The sequence below is a fragment of the Argiope bruennichi genome, chromosome 7, assembly GCF_947563725.1.
Source record: "Argiope bruennichi chromosome 7, qqArgBrue1.1, whole genome shotgun sequence".
Classification (NCBI taxonomy): Eukaryota; Metazoa; Arthropoda; class Arachnida; order Araneae; family Araneidae; genus Argiope; species Argiope bruennichi.
In genome coordinates this window covers 91,881,968-91,903,265 of record NC_079157.1, presented here as the reverse complement: position 1 = coordinate 91,903,265, position 21,298 = coordinate 91,881,968, and the positions used below count along the sequence as shown (strand labels likewise).

Sequence of the window (21,298 nt, the reverse complement as noted above, 5' to 3'; positions counted from 1 at the left end):
TCGTAAATGCTGTGCTCCATCTCTGGCGCGCCGACGATTAGTCCCCGTTGAAAATTACTTAAATCTTGATAACCTGCCATTGTAACAGCGAGAGTCGATGCAATAGTCTTCTCAGACACCTCTTATCTTATATACTGAGAAGACAACAGTATGTCTACCGACTGCATCGCGTTACGCTGATTGGTTGAACATCTCCATCATTTGCATACCACCTGCTATACCAGTTTTTCTGGCTCTTCAATGTGTGTTTTCCAGATTGTAACTTAGTTGTAAAGGAATCTACCTTCCAGCTTTTTTTTTAATTCTTGTAATTACCAAATTCTTTACGTTTTTTTCTTTCTCAAAAGCCATTCCCTTAAAATATAAAAATTTTACCTTGTTGTACTTAATGTTTATATTCAAATTTCACTGACGTTACATACATACATACATACATATATATATATAACATTATTTTAGTTGAAGTGGAATTCAGGTTCGAAACAGTGAAGAGACTTTGTAGTTTTAATTTCGTTTTATTCTATTCCGAGTGGAGGCATGCTTATTTACAAGAAGGCGCAGCGCAGCACAAAAGCAGAAGGCAGAAAGGGACGAACAAATAATGATCACTAGTCTTATATAACATAGGATTTCTGGCCAGGCGCCAATTCAATACACGTGGTGACCTTTGACACCTTTTCAAGGGCAACCGACGATATCACTTTCTCTTGATACGTAGTACTGATGGCGCATTATTTTTACAGAGGAATTAATTAAGTGGAATTTGATCACGAAATAAGGGAATATTTTAGAATGAAGTTACGATGGGCTAAATTAAGATAAAATCTTGGAAATTAATCTGGATTAAATCAAGAGTTTAAAATATCATTATATATATATATATATATATATATATATATATATATAGTAATAAAATATCATTATATATATATATATATATATATATAGTAATAAAACGAAGTTAAATGGAAAAAAAATTCAGGCCGAATTCTTATTTTATTTTGTTTTGTTACTTTTTTTCCCTATTACTTGGTTTACTTGGTTTTATTAGTACTGTCTTGATTCATGTGTGTTTTAGTAGTAGCTGCATTTGCGCTCTCTAAATACAATGGTGCTTTTTCTGTTCCTTTTTTTAGTTTTTAGTCTGAATCAGATAATAATTTTTTAGTTGCGATACCGAAATAATTTAGTTTCGTTTCCAAAATAATTTTAATTTTAGATTGATTCAATAATAGGTTTTAATTATCTGATGCTTATATTTTTGGTTACTTATATATATATATATATATATATATATATATATATATATATATATATATATATATATATATATATATATATATATATATAATTTTTATTACGACCTGAGCACCGACTATTACCATACCATTCTCTCTCAAAAAGAAGTTTATATTAATAATTTCAAAAACTTCAGTAAGAACTTAAGAACCAAATTTAAATTTGGGCATTTGAAGAGTGAAATTTGAATATCCATTTAATGGTTGCCCCAAGCAGTGAATTAATGATCTTCGGTATGTACTTTACATGTCTGAAGTTTAGCAGAACTTTACTAATCAATATTATTATAATTTGACATATGGAATCAGAATCCTAAATTTCATGGACTTCACTGAATTTATAACTCAAGTATAATATGGGAAGATTAACGACTTTCCAAATTGATCGCCATTTCACGAAAATAGTCATTGAAAATCTCGAAATAATAAAGGTTTTACATATTTTAACCTTACATGACATATAAAATTAAAAGATTAACTAAAAGAGAAAAAGATGACTTTTGAGTAACAATTATTATTTTATTTTAAACTCAAATAAAAATAAAAAACGAAATACTCTAAAAAATCACCATGATTGATTAAATCATTTAACTGCTTGAAAATATATGCATCTGTAAATAAAATTAGTGCGCATGCGCTGATATTAAAATACATGCAAGCATAGTTTGTATTTTTATTGTTAGTAAATATATTTATTACTCAGCTAAATAATCAATATATTGCAATATTTGCAATATATATTGTACTCTAGAGTGTGACCTTTCATTCTGTTCAAAATTTTTCGGAACTTATTTCAATACAGAAGAAAGAGCACAGATAGGATTTATTCTTGCTTGGCAGACAGTATTGTCTTGAATAATTTACGCAGTAATTATGCACTATGAGGCATTTTCTGCATCGGATATGCAACAAGGCAAATGCTGATTGCAAACTTTTTGTCTCCTCCTCTATTGCCTCATTCGCTGTACGTCGTCAAAATTTACAAATACGAGTTTTAATAGTATTTTATATTGCTTGCGAAAAACGGTAGTCTCACATTATAGCATTTCACATTTACTATCTGCTTTGATTTTCACTAGAAAGTTAATATCTTTGGGAAGAATGTTATTTCGATACTATGTAAACAGCTTTAAATGTTATACAGGGTGTTCATTAATTATTGTCGGGTTTTCCGTACCTCATAACTTTCGAATAAAAAATATTACACAAAAACCGATTACGTATTCGTAAATTACAACTCAAAGAATTTTATTAATGATATTAAAGTGTAAAGCTTGCACCATTTGCACTTTGTAGGCATTCAGTTGAAGACGATTATGTATTCGTAAATTACAACTCAAAGAATTATAAATAAGTAAATTACAACTCAAAGAATTATGAATACGTAAATTACAACTCAAAGAATTATATATTCGTAAATTGCAACTCAAAGAATTATGTATTCGTAAAGTACAACTCAAAGAATCGCCTTCAGCTGAATGCCTACAAAGTGCAAATGGTGCAAGCTTTACACTTTAATATCATTAATAAAATTCTTTCAGTTGTAATTTACGAATACGTAATCGGTTTTTGCGTAATATTTTTTATTCGAAAGTTATGAGGTAAGGAAACTCCGACAATAATTAGTGAACACCCTATATTATTGTATATCATATATCTAGTTGAATATGTAATGATTTATACTTTTGTGTATAAAATTATAGTAGCTATTTAATTACTGCTGCCACTGAATTACTGCTGACATTAATACATCTGATTATATAATAACTTATTTTGTAATGAATAATTAACGGAATTTTAAATGGACTTATTGTATGTATAAATATTTGGGCATATAACAAATTATATTGGTTTTATATTTATTATATTAATATGTTCACATATTATATAAGAACATTAAGGCGATATATTATTATATATTATGTGATTAAATATTTAATTGAATTTCAAATGAATTTATTGTGTATACAAATGTTTGTGAAAATCTGGATGTTTTATTAACACGAGGATATAATAAATTATATTTACTTTATATTTATTTTATTAATGTCTATGTTACTTTGTATATACATTATTACTCGTATCATTATACGGATTTTGATCGATTGTTCTTTCTATTACTTGTTTCGTTGTGATGGATCATGTTAATAGCTGATGAACGCGTTCTAAATTATATTCTATTACGTCAGAGTGAAATAAGGTGTTTCAAAAGAATGAGTTAAGAGCAATACAACATGTTAATAAATGAGAAATATGTTCTAAATTATATGCCTTTTAGCCGGAGTGGAAATAAGAAGTTTCAAAGAAATGAATTTCTGTGGCTTAGTATGTGGTGTCAAGGTCGTCTGCCCCATTTTCTACGTTACGATGGATATTAAGAATCTTTTTTCCATCTTCGTATGTTTTGCAGGTTATAGTTACTTTTGATATATCATTGTACAAAATGAATCGAAGAAATATGTGTAAAACCCATATAAAATTAACGAATTTGTGGTAATTATCAAATTCTTGGTAACATGTTTTTACTTGTTTTTTTTATCTTGTTTGTTTATATTTATAGCTGCATAACAAAATGAAGAAATATAATATTAAAAAGCAGATTTAAAAATATTCTGAAGATGAAATTAAGTACCGATATATTCTTTTTCACAACCACCATCCAGGGGTACCACAGGATCAGAAGCTTCCTGCAATCCGGGTTCTTGACAACCGGGTGTGTACAGAAATGGTGTGAGGTTGACTACCCACCCACCCCCTACCATTAACGTGAAAAATCGGAGAAGAAACGGCAACTACATTAAAAGCATTATTAAATTTATTTTCTCTCTGTAATATTTCCCAAATAATCATCTCCAAAAGCGGTGCTGATTGTCTTCTTCGAACTCAGAGCTGGTAGAAATTGAGAATTTACTCTTAAAAATTCTCTTAACTTTATCCTAAAATATACCTAGGCTACTTCGGATAGCAAAGCCGGAGACTAAGCAAGTATACCAAATACCATCTTACAAAAAAATTCTTTCTATTAATATTTTTGTCTTGCCGCCTTTAATTGATCTGCTGATTCATCGAGAATATCGGTTGTTAAAAAGTTCCACGAAACCTCTTACGCCTGATGTTTATGATTCTCTAAAAAAAGTATTTTCAAACATAAACTGGGATAGATACAAGAGCCGCATTATTTAATTAATCTTACACTTGGTTTATTTATTGTGTACATGAACCATTCTAAAGGCTAGAACATTTGAAACCTAATTGTATGGATAACCTATTCTCCAATATGACGTCGTCTTCGATATTTTTTTTTTATTCCTCACATAAAATGTATAAATGCATAATAAACATAAAACATAAAATGTATATAATAAACAGACTTTCTAAAGCTTTCAATAACAAAAAAATCTCGAGACTGAATATTTGATGAAACAATAATTTATTTTTTGCAACATTAACATTATTATTAAAAATTATTTAAAAAGTTATCGAACTTAAGAAAAAATTAATACAAAGCCAATAAATTGGCATCATTAAGAACATATATTTTTTAAATTTTAATGTGATGAATAAATAATTTTCATTCGATAATAAATTTGAAAACTACCATTAAGATTATTTTAGTAAATTAAAAAATAAAAATTTAAAAGAACAGAACATTTGCACTTTTTAAAGAATAGCTCTAAATCAAAGAAACTTCCTTTTAAATGGCAACACATGCACACATATATTATTAAGAGATATTTCTAAGAATAAATATTTTAATTCTTATCTTCTTTTAATATTTCAAATTTCCTACCATAATTAATCATTAAAATTGAATATCATAGAAAATTAATTAAAAATTAATTGAAAACGAAAATATGAGATTCAATATAGAAAACAAAGCATGAGATTCCGATAGAAATACCCTTAATTAATCTGTACTTTACTAAATTTCACAACATATTTTAATTCCAACTAAAAATAACAAATATATATTTTTTTCATTATATTTGTTTTATTTCTTTTATAATATTGCTTGATTTTCTTTATACAAACATTATTTTGTACTTTTTATTACATTAATAAAAACGTAATTAGTAATTTATTAATTAATAAATTACTAATCTATTTCAAAATTCATGATATTCAATATAAAGGAATGTAAAAATAAATATTTAGCAAACTAATCTACATCCACTGCATGTATAAAACAACATGTTAAATTAATATATTAATTGATAAGTTTTCTAATATTATAAAAGTAATTCCCTTTTCATCTGGAAAAACTACCATAGAAAATTTCACAACTCAAAAAAATCAAGGAGCGAGTGAAAATTTCACTGTTTTTATATAAACAACATATTAAATTAATATATAAAATGATAAGTTTTCTAATAATATTAAAGTAACACTATTTTCATTCGGTAAAAACAACTGCAGAAAAATTCAGAACTCAAGAAAATCAAGAAATGAGTGAAAATCCAATTACAATATCTTTATAAAAATAAAGTAAGCCGAGTTCAGTAAAAATATTTTTAAAAATGAGAAAAAAAAATGTTTCTTATATTAATACATTTATACTTTCGTAATGTTTATAATATGTCCATTTTTTTGTAAATGCTTTTTGCAGTTCTAATAATTCTGAAATAAACATTTAACTAATTTGATGGGTTTCATTTAAATCTTCTATGAATGTATTAGAAAAGTGGAGATTATTGATATCTATCTATAAGTATTAATGTAATAGTGCAAAAATACTGAAACCTATTTATAAATTCAATAATTCATAAAATTCCAATTTCAAAGTCTGATTGTAAGTTCGAATTTAAAACAGAAAATTTTATTTATTACTTTCATTACTTCAGCTTAAGCAAAATAAAACGATGTTTTTAAATTTAGAGAAATCTCAAATAATGACCAATTTTATTAAAGAATTTTTCTAAAGAAATCTGTAAAATGCTCTCTCTCTCTTTCTCTCTGCTTTTGCAGATAAACAGTTTTTTTTAAACAGTTTTACGGATCGAAAAAGTACAGTAAACATGGAAGAAATCGGGTAAACAACCATAAAGAAAAAAATCGAAATTTGAAACTGTGTAAAAGAATGCTTCGAAGTATTTCTTTTTAAGTAGAAACTACAAGAATTGTGAAGAAAAAAAAAGCACTTTTAACATAACAAGAACTAGATCGAATTTTTGAACAAAAATATATAAATTTCAAATAAATATTATTTTATCTGTTTCATTACAGTTCATCAAATCGAATATTAAACAGAATAGCCTTGGTATGAGTAATGATAATTACGATCTATTTCAATTTGATATAAGTTTCATACAGCATGCTTTTTACCTCGTCTATCAGTGTGAATTCCGGAAATATAATACTATTTTAGGAGAATAATAAATATAATCATAAATGCTTGTGAAAATGAAACACTTCTTCGGAAATGTCAAACAATGAAGAAAGATTGTTAAAATTCCTTTGAATTATGATGTTTCATAATTATATTGTTTATAATCAAAACTTTGAAATTGTTTTTGTTTCTAATCGCCTTTGTAATAATTAAACACAAAGATAATTTTAGTTAATGAATGTGACTATATTCGGATGATTTTTTTTTTTGAAAATGTTACAAAATACTTAATTTATTTTTAAATTTTTCCTATGACAAATGTTGAAAAACTATATGAAACAAAAATATAACAGTTAAAAACCCCAACTGTATCAAAAATTGGAAAAAAAATATTTTCCCCCTTTAATAAAAGGGGTATAAAGCCAACACTTTTTTTGCTTAGAATGCATCAAATCATTTGTTCAAAATTTTGCAGATAACTTAAGAAATATATTGACTATTTCTTGAAACAAGAAATAATCGCACTTCTTTCCAATCTTTAAATTCTGAGGTTTCACTGATAACTAAAAGGATTTTTCTCTATTATGAGGCAATAAAATACAGTAAATGTGTTTTGAAAGAAGAGATTACGCATTCTATAGTACAAAAACTGCAACAATGAAAAATTATTATATTCGATTCGAATAAAATATTATTTAAATTTTAATTTAAAAAGTCATTCGTTGGAAGAATTCATTCAGAATTCGACCAAATTAAAACGTAAACTATGCAAATACCAAAAATCAGAAAGAAATTTTTTAAAGAATAAACTTAAAACAAAACTGTAACGGTTTCTCAAAAAATACAAATCAGAAATTAAAAATATTAAATAAAACATAGTTAAAAATTTCATGAAAATACGATTTTTCAATGCTGTCACTTATCTTGTATTTATTTTAAGTAGACTATTAACTCTCACAACTCACACAACCGAGAATTTTATTATTCTATAAAATTTGTGGAATATGCTGTTTCAGCATTTCATATAAATAGCATAGATAAGAAATTTAAACAAGAAAAACTGAAATATATATATATATATATATATATATATATAGTACTGATGCGCGATCTGTAATTTTTATACAAATGAAAATTTTATGAAAATTCTTTATAAATAAATATGTTTATATAATAATGATTTTATATAAGCACTGTAAAGAATATATTATATCATCACAATATTGATCTTAATTTAAATATAAACAACCTTTTTGTATTTATTGTTAAAATATTTATGATTTTTTTTCAAAAATAAATTTTTTTAAAAATTTTAATTACAACTGCAGACATAAATGTAAGTAGATTAAAACTGAGAGGATAACAATTTTGAAACACTAGCTCTTTTATGCTTTAAGATTTTTTATAGAGCTATAATACGATTATTTATTACAAAAAGCATCATTAAATGCAACCATGAACGCGTTTCCATGCAATTCTTCTTACCAAGACATTTGATATTTTTTAAATATATACTATCATTAATACTATTACTTAATCATATATTACTACTTTTTATATACTGTTACGAAATGTACATAAATGTTTAAATCATTGCTAAGTAAGCTAAAAGTTTTAAGTTAATTTTCCTTTTCTCAAGCTGAAATTGAAATGGTGCATGATTTTTCTACAATATCTCTAACTTCTGTTTTCACATTAATTTTCTTAATGCTCATACATACATACATATATATATATATATATATATATATATATATATATATATATATATATATATATATATATATATATATATATATATATATATATATATATATATATATATATATATATATATATATATATAAACGCTGGGGAACTATTTTTTATATCATCCCATAATAATTTTTAAAATTCATTATAAATCATATTTATATTCCAATGAAATATATTATTTCAATTTTAAAATGTATAATTCTTCATAATTAAGAATAAATACAATGCTTTAATTTATCAAGTTTTTTCGCTGTTTGCCCTTTAATGAAAATATTTTACTATTAGCATGGACAATATATCAATGTACAATATTAATAGAATACTTAACTGCCTTAATGTATACATTGTGCTTATTTTCGCGTAAGAAATTGTGTAAATTCAAAATTTGTGTATTAATAGCCCTTTTCTTTGTTCTTTTTTAAGGATTATCTTAAACATTTTTAGTGAAAGTATTCAATATTTTTCACCTAGGAACAACTTTCTGACAGAGACATTTCAATTTTATTTTTGCATTCATTCTTTGGAAAGCTGCATAGTGTTTTTTTATATATATATTAAAAAAACTTAAGCTTAAAAAAAGCTTAAAAAGCTTATTGCTGTTTGAATATTCTCAAATTCTATATTTTGATACATTCTTCGTGTATAAAATTTAGTAAATGAAAATTCAACATATATTTTTTTTCTTTCAAATTTGTTATGAAAAATTCTTAAAATGGCTTGTAGTTCCTGAACAATACAAGAAATTTGAAACACAGAATAAGCAATCTGGGTAATTTAATAAACAATTTGTTTATATAAAATAATTTTAATGTTATAATGCTTTGAAATGAAAAAAAAATTGAAAGTTTAATGCTATTTCACAGTCCGAGGCTAGTATTTAAGAATTCAATAAAAGTATAACTCATTTCTTTGTTCCGGAACTAGATAATAAATTTCTTAAGTTATCTGTGAGGTTTTGAGTTTGTAAATATTTTAATAATTAAATTGAAATGTTTTAATTTTTAAAAAAATTAATTAAATTGTGAACATTTTAATAAATAAAATTTTCTTTAAAAAATTTTTGTGTTTTAACTGATACATTTTTGTTTCACATTTTTTTTTTTTTTACTATATTATTCAAAAACTGAAAACTATAAATATTCTATAATTTTTTTCATATCATTCATCTCTAATGTAGTCTTATATGCAAAATAATAAACAAATTATAAAACTAATACGCTTCAGATAATTGACACAGTACTTTGTATTTTTAAAATTTATTTTCATTCTTTATAATTTATGCTTAATTTAACGGAATTTTATAATATTAAGAAAAGCAAGCACCTAATTATATAAATTTTCTATACTAAATATATTTTTCATAAATACTGACATTAGTTCATTTAAAAGCGTACTTTTTCTTCCTTTGTAACTATAAATGATTTGTCAAATTTTTAGAGAATATAAATGTGACCACTTTTTATTTTGTCTTTGATATAATAATAATGTATAAGCTAATCTAAATCCAAAAACATCAAGAATTAAGAACGGAATTATGATTTATATTAAGAAGTAATCAATCAGATATATCTTTTTGGTTCTGAGAAATTCTAAGAATTATTCGTTGGATAAAACATCAAAGAAAAAAAGATTTTTTCCCTGATAATCGAATTGAGTCTCCACAATTTTCGGTTTTGAAAAGGCAGATGATTTCGACACTTCTGATCACTTCTTCCATTGTAATGATAATAAAATCAATTTGTGTTGAAAGAAGTTACTTTGTAAAGAAATGCTACTAGTAAAACTAATCGAACAATTCCAATAAGAAATAGGGGCCGTGTAAGAATTCTCCCAAGAGAACAGACACCCTCCCCAATCCATCATTCACTCCCTAAACATTCAGTCAATATAAATTAAATATTGACAAAACTGCTAGTTTAAAAATGAATTTTTATGAACATTTTCACTTTTGGAGAAATGCTTCAGTTACTGACTTATTTTTATTTTTTAATAATAAAAATAAAAAGTCAATTTAAAAAATATTTGGCTCTAATATCTAACGCTAAAATTTTCAAAAAACTTTTATAATTTTACAGTTATTTAAAGAATTCAGTATCAAAGAAAAAGTCCTCACACAGCTAATAAACTGCTTGGAATCTATGTCATTTTAAAAACTAATTGTATAAATCTTAAAAGAAAAAAAAAAAAATAACACATTAGTATCTGTATATAAATGGCTAGTCGCCTTTGGCAACCAACTAATTAGTAGGAAATAATGACTGCGTTTATTTAAATTATATATGCTGTATTTGATAGTAATGGTTCCTTCAACAAAGTATTTTAAGTTCCAACTGGAAATAGAAATTTAAACAACATTATTTTAGTTGCCTTACATCTGTTCTATTCTTAGTCTGCATGAAGCATCCTCATGAAGTCAAGTCAAGCAACACAACCGCATGAAAAACATAGCTATTCAAATTCTCTAATATCTAGATGTATGCTTCTCTTACGTGATAATGTACCTTCACATTTTAAATCCTGCATTAAAATGCATTGTTGATTCCAACATTTAATAGATTTACACAATATATTATAACATGTTTGATATTATTAAATATTGCATTCTAACAACATGTGGTAAGAACATCTAAGAATATGTTTGATGGGTTAAAATATGTTAATCAAAATAAAAATAATTAAAGCATAATTATTTCACATATCGGATTTATTTCTTAATATATTTAATATTTTATTTACATTTCTTTATAGATTTTAAAAAATAAAAACAATATTTGTAATAAAATGGAAAAATAAAAATACATGAAGTAAAAGTCAAAGAATATATATTTTTTTAAAATAGAATGTTTCTTCCATTAGCATTTAGTATCGAATAAAAACTCGCAATTAAGTATTTGTAGAAACAATGAAAAGGTTTTTAATTTAGTTGTAACAATAAAAAGTATTTATAGAAATTATAAATAAAATCCATTTTAGAAATTGTCAGAACTAAGATAAACATTGAATGGTAACTAAACTGGCATCAGCAAAATGATTTTATTTCGAATTTTTCAAATAATAGCGCAAAACTCAATTTTATATAACAATATGAATATTAGTTATCTCCTAAGAACGTTATAATTTTGTTTAGTTATTAATTAAATGAAATTATAATTAAAATTTAAAATAAATAATTCTAAAGTGCACATTCTAACCCACTAAAATACAATGTACAAATCTAGTATTTCTTGGTTAAATTTTCTGTATTGTAGAGCGCTGACAGGTACATAAAACACGAACACACAGAAAAGAGAAACGCTTTTATATTGATGAAAAAAGAAAATGCAATCAAAACCTTAGCATAGAACGGAAAAAAATCTAATTTCCCATATTGATTTTTTTAAAAATTCTATAGGAAATAATGTTTTAATGAATGATAGGAAATATTATTTTAAAAATTTATTTCGAATACATATGCTGTTAAGTCACTAAGATATCTGTTCTAACTAATTTTAAAGAAACAAATACCAAACTACTTTAAAAAAACAGAATTCGTTTCTTCCATTCTTCTATTAATTAATCAAACGATTTAATTGATTTTTTTAAGCAAATTATTATATGACAAAGTCAAATACTCTATTGAAAAAGTTTGAAATAAAAGTAAATAATCAAAGAACATCAAATTACTTTATTCATATTTATTTCAGAAATATTTACCAAGTGAATAAAGGAAAAAGAGCGGATGAAGTACTTAGAAAGCAAAGATATATTTCGAATAAGGATATGATTATCAAAGATTTAGATAAAATGCACAAATTAAGATGAATTCATATCAATAAATTTAACCTATTCAGATATCTCAATTTTCAGTTCTTCTGTTGATATACTAAAATACAAAAAGAAAGAAAAGCGAATGTTTCTATAAAAATATTCTCCGCTTTTTCAATTTAATTATTTCAACTTCTCAAAAATCGTTTGGTTTCATTTCAATAATTAATCAACGAGATTTTCTTGATTTGTTTTTTTTTTCAAAACTGAGAATTATTTTCAAAGATAAAATTATGCATGAAATTTTATTTTTTATTACTTTTAATTATATTTAAAAAAAACATTCCAACTCAAATGATATGTTTTCGTTTAATGTCCACTGATATTCCATTAAATCATGAAAGTCACTTAGACAATATATTATAATCTAAATTAGACAATATATTATAATCTAAATAACTGATGAGTCAACTTAAATTTATAAGAAATCGTCTGATACTTAAATGAAAAAAATAAATCATCCATTGATTTTATTTTCACACATTTCATAGAATATTAATCTTGCATTTAATAATTTATAATGAGTTTCTTTTTCTTCAAAAAGTCATATATTTTCATCTATTAAAAATTTAGCATTCGTTATAATAATCAGTGACCATGAAAAAAAAATCTTATTATGTAGTTTTATTCGAAAAAAACTCGACATAAAGCTTATGTGCTTTCCGTTTTTTTAAAGCAATATTTCTCAAAATCTAATGAATCTTCATTCCTTTAAATAGATTGATGATTCATCTTTATTTTCCTAATATCATACATTTTTCGTTTTGAAAATCCACGCAGAAAAAATGATTCATTATATTTTATTTTCTGAAACTCCACTTAATATTAATTATGCATCCGATATTTAGTCGATACGACTGAAAATTCAGTGTATTTTTATTCCTTTTAAAAGATCCATAACTCAACATAAAAATAAACAAATAAAAAACAAATATTCCATCCGATTTTGGTAACTCAAACTCCAAATAATGTTAACCTTAATATCAATGATTTTACTTTATTATATCTAAAAATCTTATGCATTTTTATTTCTTTAAAAAGATATGTGACACGACGTACCGATAAACGAAAAAAACAGAAGTTTCATATGGTTTTGTTTGCTCAAATTCTGCATAAAATTAATCTTTCTTTCTTTGATTTTAATCAAATGCTTCTCAAAATCTAATGCATCTTTATTCATTTAAAAAAGTTAATATCATGAGTAAGATGTTGAAAATTCAATAAAAGGATAGATATTATGGTAAAGATGATAAATTCAATGTTTCTAAATATCATTTGCAAAAAAATTTTACTTTTTCAAAAATAATTAGAGGGCTGTTGTTTTTTCTTTGGGCAACCATTTTCTAAATGCATACACATTTTCTTTATAATCCTTTTGATCTATTGTTTAATAACCTAATTTTACAAGAACGAATGTTTTCGATCCCATAATATCACTCTTTCACCCGGGAAAAGAATAAAGAGAAAATGAAAAGGCTCTATAACTTACCTTTGTTCAAAGTATTCCTTTATCTATACGACTGAACAAATCAGAAATCCTATTTTTCAAAGTATCTCTTTTGTATTCACAATTATTTTCCTCTGATATATCCCATCATTTTTCCACTACCGTAGAAGATCATATATTACATTTAAGAATCAGAGAACCGCCTGTTGGATTACGAACCAAAATCAGAACTATTCCTCTTTAACGGTTAAAAACCTCTATCCGTACCCGAACCAGGTCTCGAACCCGGTTCCAGTCTTTAGCAAAACACCCCTAGGGTCTGAAAAACCTTCTCCCCTCTCTTTTATTAAAGGAATTCTGCATCTTCTCGAACCTGAAGTACGCTCCTGTTATGCTTCAGAAGGTGGTAGGTAGGGTTGCTTGAATTGGACCCGCACGGACCGCGCCAATGTGCTGCCAACCATCGCCAAGTAATCGCGGGAACGGGTCAGCAGCAACAGGCTAGGGAGAAGCCACGTGATCTTTGAACTGTATGGTTGGCGTAATCGATTTGGTGTTCGCACTTGAATTACTAAGGATAGAGTCGCTTCGGATAGCTAACCAATAAAAACGGTTTTTATTAATGAAGTAGGCAGAAATAACTATTTTGGACGAAAAGGGTGCTGATTTAATCACCGTATCTAGCAACTGAGTCATCATCGTTTTTTTTTTCTTTTGTCACTTAATTTATGGTAAAATAGGATCAGCAAACACACACAGAGACAAAAGAATTATCTTTATTCATAAAGTGCCATATAGTATATAGGATAGAATTAATTTACAAGAAATATCATAATAAGAAGAAATCGCTTTAATTAATGCAAAGTGATAATCCACATTATCAAGCTCTTATTTAAAAATATATTTAAAGAATATTAAATTGTAATTTTGCAATCGCAATTCTGTAATATATATATATATATATATATATTACACGTGATATATATATATATATACAGGGTGTCCCAAAAAAATGCATACACACTTTAAATAATTGTAAATTTGGGGTTTATTATAATTCGAATAATTTTCAACATGTAAAAGATTCTACAAATATGATTCTATTGTCTTGTTATCGCATGTTTTCAAACTGATGTCCGTTCTGCTATAGACACTGCTGACAACGCGAAGCGATAGAATAGCATACATGATGGAACAAATGTATGCTATTCTATCCCTTGGGATATTCGTACATTCATGTTCAATGGTTGCCCTCAATTGAACAACTGTTGCAGGTTTATGGACGTCCTGAACAGTTCCATCAGCTTCAAACTTATCTCTAATTCGAGTGATGGTAACTCGTGTCGGTGGTTCTTTGTTGAACTCCCTCTTAAATTGTCTTTGCACTTCTACTGCATTTTCATACTTCGAGTAGCATTTTAAAATAAATTTCCTTCCTTCAAATTGAAGTCTGTCTGTCATCACTCGGTTCAATGGGTTCAGTATGTAAAGAAAGAAGAAATAACTTAATTATCAGCTGCTAAAATGTGTATACATTTTTCAGGGGTATATATACTTAGAGAAACTTACACTTAATAGGAATTTGCATTTCGATCGAACTTGCATTATTTTTTAATCATTTTTTATTTCAATCGATAGTACAATTGTTTATTAAAATTTCAAAGTGTAAAAAATATTTCTTTAAATATGACTAACAGACCCTAAGAAATAAAAAGCAAGTTTTTTTTTTTGCACTACATTTATTGATTTTAACAACACAAAATGTAATTTTTTACAGTATTTAAATCATTATACCAATCAAAAATTTAAAGTATATTTGGAGGTTTCAAAATTAACGATTAAGCCAATTTTAGAGTGGTTATATCTTATATAAACAATTACGAGTTATCCACTTTAAATACTCATAATAACTCTACTCAACTGTACCAATAACGTGTATTCTAGCTATCTTGTTGAATAGGAATTGACGAAAGACATGATATATGAAAGGTGATGATCTTGACCTACATCACAATAGGAGAGATGTAGGAAGAGAAATCATTATACCAATAAAAATTTTAAGTATCTTTGGTGGTTTCAAAATTAACGATTAAGCCACTTTAAGAGTGGTTATATCTTATATAAACAATTACGAGTTATCCACTTTAAATACTCATAATAACTCTACTCAACTGTACCAATAACGTGTATTCTAGCTATCTTGTTGAATAGGAATTGACGAAAGACATGATATATGAAAGGTGATGATCTTGACCTACATCACAATAGGAGAAATGTAGGAAGAGAAATCATTATACCAATAAAAATTTTAAGTATCTTTGGTGGTTTCAAAATTAACGATTAAGCCACTTTAAGAGTGGTTATATCTTATATAAACAATTACGAGTTATCCACTTTAAATACTCATAATAACTCTACTCAACTGTACCAATAACGTGTATTCTAGCTATCTTGTTGAATAGGAATTGACGAAAGACATGATATATGAAAGGTGATGATCTTGACCTACATCACAATAGGAGAGATGTAGGAAGAGAAATCATTATACCAATAAAAATTTTAAGTATCTTTGGTGGTTTCAAAATTAACGATTAAGCCAATTTTAGAGTGGTTATATCTTATATAAACAATTACGAGTTATCCACTTTAAATACTCATAATAACTCTACTCAACTGTACCAATAACGTGTATTCTAGCTATCTTGTTGAATAGGAATTGACGAAAGACATGATATATGAAAGGTGATGAACTTGACCTACATCACAATAGGAGAGATGTAGGAAGAGAAATCATTATACCAATAAAAATTTTAAGTATCTTTGGTGGTTTCAAAATTAACGATTAAGCCACTTTAAGAGTGGTTATATCTTATATAAACAATTACGAGTTATCCACTTTAAATATTCATAAGAACTCAACTCAACTGTACCAATAACGTGTATTCTAGCTATCTTGTTGAATAGGAATTGACGAAAGACATGATATATGAAAGGTGATGAACTTGACCTACATCACAATAGGAGAGATGTAGGAAGAGAAATCATTATACCAATAAAAATTTTAAGTATCTTTGGTGGTTTCAAAATTAACGATTAAGCCAATTTTAGAGTGGTTATATCTTATATAAACAATTACGAGTTATCCACTTTAAATACTCATAATAACTCTACTCAACTGTACCAATAACGTGTATTCTAGCTATCTTGTTGAATAGGAATTGACGAAAGACATGATATATGAAAGGTGATGATCTTGACCTACATCACAATAGGAGAGATGTAGGAAGAGAAATCATTATACCAATAAAAATTTTAAGTATCTTTGGTGGTTTCAAAATTAACGATTAAGCCACTTTAAGAGTGGTTATATCTTATATAAACAATTACGAGTTATCCACTTTAAATACTCATAATAACTCTACTCAACTGTACCAATAACGTGTATTCTAGCTATCTTGTTGAATAGGAATTGACGAAAGACATGATATATGAAAGGTGATGATCTTGACCTACATCACAATAGGAGAAATGTAGGAAGAGAAATCATTATACCAATAAAAATTTTAAGTATCTTTGGTGGTTTCAAAATTAACGATTAAGCCACTTTAAGAGTGGTTATATCTTATATAAACAATTACGAGTTATCCACTTTAAATACTCATAATAACTCTACTCAACTGTACCAATAACGTGTATTCTAGCTATCTTGTTGAATAGGAATTGACGAAAGACATGATATATGAAAGGTGATGATCTTGACCTACATCACAATAGGAGAGATGTAGGAAGAGAAATCATTATACCAATAAAAATTTTAAGTATCTTTGGTGGTTTCAAAATTAACGATTAAGCCAATTTTAGAGTGGTTATATCTTATATAAACAATTACGAGTTATCCACTTTAAATACTCATAATAACTCTACTCAACTGTACCAATAACGTGTATTCTAGCTATCTTGTTGAATAGGAATTGACGAAAGACATGATATATGAAAGGTGATGAACTTGACCTACATCACAATAGGAGAGATGTAGGAAGAGAAATCATTATACCAATAAAAATTTTAAGTATCTTTGGTGGTTTCAAAATTAACGATTAAGCCAATTTTAGAGTGGTTATATCTTATATAAACAATTACGAGTTATCCACTTTAAATATTCATAAGAACTCAACTCAACTGTACCAATAACGTGTATTCTAGCTATCTTGTTGAATAGGAATTGACGAAAGACATGATATATGAAAGGTGATGAACTTGACCTACATCACAATAGGAGAGATGTAGGAAGAGAAATCATTATACCAATAAAAATTTTAAGTATCTTTGGTGGTTTCAAAATTAACGATTAAGCCACTTTAAGAGTGGTTATATCTTATATAAACAATTACGAGTTATCCACTTTAAATACTCATAATAACTCTACTCAACTGTACCAATAACGTGTATTCTAGCTATCTTGTTGAATAGGAATTGACGAAAGACATGATATATGAAAGGTGATGAACTTGACCTACATCACAATAGGAGAGATGTAGGAAGAGAAATCATTATACCAATAAAAATTTTAAGTATCTTTGGTGGTTTCAAAATTAACGATTAAGCCACTTTAAGAGTGGTTATATCTTATATAAACAATTACGAGTTATCCACTTTAAATACTCATAATAACTCTACTCAACTGTACCAATAACGTGTATTCTAGCTATCTTGTTGAATAGGAATTGACGAAAGACATGATATATGAAAGGTGATGATCTTGACCTACATCACAATAGGAGAGATGTAGGAAGAGAAATCATTATACCAATAAAAATTTTAAGTATCTTTGGTGGTTTCAAAATTAACGATTAAGCCACTTTAAGAGTGGTTATATCTTATATAAACAATTACGAGTTATCCACTTTAAATACTCATAATAACTCTACTCAACTGTACCAATAACGTGTATTCTAGCTATCTTGTTGAATAGGAATTGACGAAAGACATGATATATGAAAGGTGATGAACTTGACCTACATCACAATAGGAGAGATGTAGGAAGAGAAATCATTATACCAATAAAAATTTTAAGTATCTTTGGTGGTTTCAAAATTAACGATTAAGCCACTTTAAGAGTGGTTATATCTTATATAAACAATTACGAGTTATCCACTTTAAATACTCATAATAACTCTACTCAACTGTACCAATAACGTGTATTCTAGCTATCTTGTTGAATAGGAATTGACGAAAGACATGATATATGAAAGGTGATGATCTTGACCTACATCACAATAGGAGAGATGTAGGAAGAGAAATCATTATACCAATAAAAATTTTAAGTATCTTTGGTGGTTTCAAAATTAACGATTAAGCCAATTTTAGAGTGGTTATATCTTATATAAACAATTACGAGTTATCCACTTTAAATACTCATAATAACTCTACTCAACTGTACCAATAACGTGTATTCTAGCTATCTTGTTGAATAGGAATTGACGAAAGACATGATATATGAAAGGTGATGATCTTGACCTACATCACAATAGGAGAGATGTAGGAAGAGAAATCATTATACCAATAAAAATTTTAAGTATCTTTGGTGGTTTCAAAATTAACGATTAAGCCACTTTAAGAGTGGTTATATCTTATATAAACAATTACGAGTTATCCACTTTAAATATTCATAAGAACTCAACTCAACTGTACCAATAACGTGTATTCTAGCTATCTTGTTGAATAGGAATTGACGAAAGACATGATATATGAAAGGTGATGAACTTGACCTACATCACAATAGGAGAGATGTAGGAAGAGAAATCATTATACCAATAAAAATTTTAAGTATCTTTGGTGGTTTCAAAATTAACGATTAAGCCACTTTAAGAGTGGTTATATCTTATATAAACAATTACGAGTTATCCACTTTAAATACTCATAATAACTCTACTCAACTGTACCAATAACGTGTATTCTAGCTATCTTGTTGAATAGGAATTGACGAAAGACATGATATATGAAAGGTGATGATCTTGACCTACATCACAATAGGAGAGATGTAGGAAGAGAAATCATTATACCAATAAAAATTTTAAGTATCTTTGGTGGTTTCAAAATTAACGATTAAGCCAATTTTAGAGTGGTTATATCTTATATAAACAATTACGAGTTATCCACTTTAAATACTCATAATAACTCTACTCAACTGTACCAATAACGTGTATTCTAGCTATCTTGTTGAATAGGAATTGACGAAAGACATGATATATGAAAGGTGATGATCTTGACCTACATCACAATAGGAGAGATGTAGGAAGAGAAATCATTATACCAATAAAAATTTTAAGTATCTTTGGTGGTTTCAAAATTAACGATTAAGCCACTTTAAGAGTGGTTATATCTTATATAAACAATTACGAGTTATCCACTTTAAATATTCATAAGAACTCAACTCAACTGTACCAATAACGTGTATTCTAGCTATCTTGTTGAATAGGAATTGACGAAAGACATGATATATGAAAGGTGATGAACTTGACCTACATCACAATAGGAGAGATGTAGGAAGAGAAATCATTATACCAATAAAAATTTTAAGTATCTTTGGTGGTTTCAAAATTAACGATTAAGCCACTTTAAGAGTGGTTATATCTTATATAAACAATTACGAGTTATCCACTTTAAATATTCATAAGAACTCAACTCAACTGCACCAATAACGCTTATTCTAGCTTATTTGTTGAATAGGAATTGACGAAAATCGTGATATATGAAAGGTGATGATCTTGACCTACAATTCAAGAGACGAGATGTAGGAAGAGATGTAGAAATGTAGGAAGAGATGTAGGAACAAATGTTTTCATTTCCGTATTACTCCTTTACGATTAAAAATGGAATGATAATTTAGAACTAGAGAAATTATCACTTCATTGTTATAAACAATTTTGGAATTAAAAACATTTTTATGGCTGCAAACCCTTAACAAAAAGTTAGCTTAAAAGCTGATTTTCACTCTCTAACTTCGACTGCTTTTCAACCTACGCGTGTGACGCCTCTTTGGTAAATTCAAATAAGTTATACTCTCTTTCTTCCAACCGCATTGTTCCAATCATCATGAAGTTAGAGGAAAAAATTGTTGAGGAAAGTATACTTTCTTCATATATTTTCGAATAAAAAATTGTAGTTTCATCTTCTGCATTGCCAATAGAGATTTTTTTAATACTTATTGGTGTTTTTAGCATTTTTATCGTGTTAAAGCATCTTTATTTCATGCGACAATATAGTTTCATTTTGAAAACGTCGCCTTCGCAAGTAATCTTCTAAAGTTTTGAAACGAGAAGTGGATAGAGGTCTTTGGTGTTGGCTTTCAACTTAAAACATGTTTACTTTCTGTATTACTAACTTGCAATACTTGAAGATTTAGACATGTTTATAAACTGACAATATTTTTAAAGTCTCATTTCAAAGTTTAGCTTAAGCTAGATCTTCTGTTCTTTCTGGACCGTAACACGATAATATGAATAGGAGAAAAAATACTATAGCTGGGGAAAAAATCCATTGATAACCGATAAGATTTAAGCTTATAAACTATCTAAGTTGAAGGTACGTAAAAGAATATTCAAATTCCACAGACCCGGTAAGTAGGATGCTTGAATGAGAGGGATACTAATTTGTTTTCTACGGAAA

General features: G+C 26.9%; 1 protein-coding gene across 1 annotated transcript in view; it reads right to left on the bottom strand.

Moving 5' to 3' along the window:
• The window catches only part of LOC129975744 (potassium voltage-gated channel protein Shaw-like), a 365,504-nt gene extending 351,533 nt beyond the window's left edge, over nt 1-13,971 (bottom strand). Inside the window, exon 1 of the mRNA XM_056088933.1 lies at nt 13,673-13,971. The gene's annotated coding sequence lies outside the window, so the exon portion shown is untranslated. The remainder of the gene's footprint in view (nt 1-13,672) is intronic.
• Between the last annotated feature and the right edge of the window lie 7,327 nt (nt 13,972-21,298).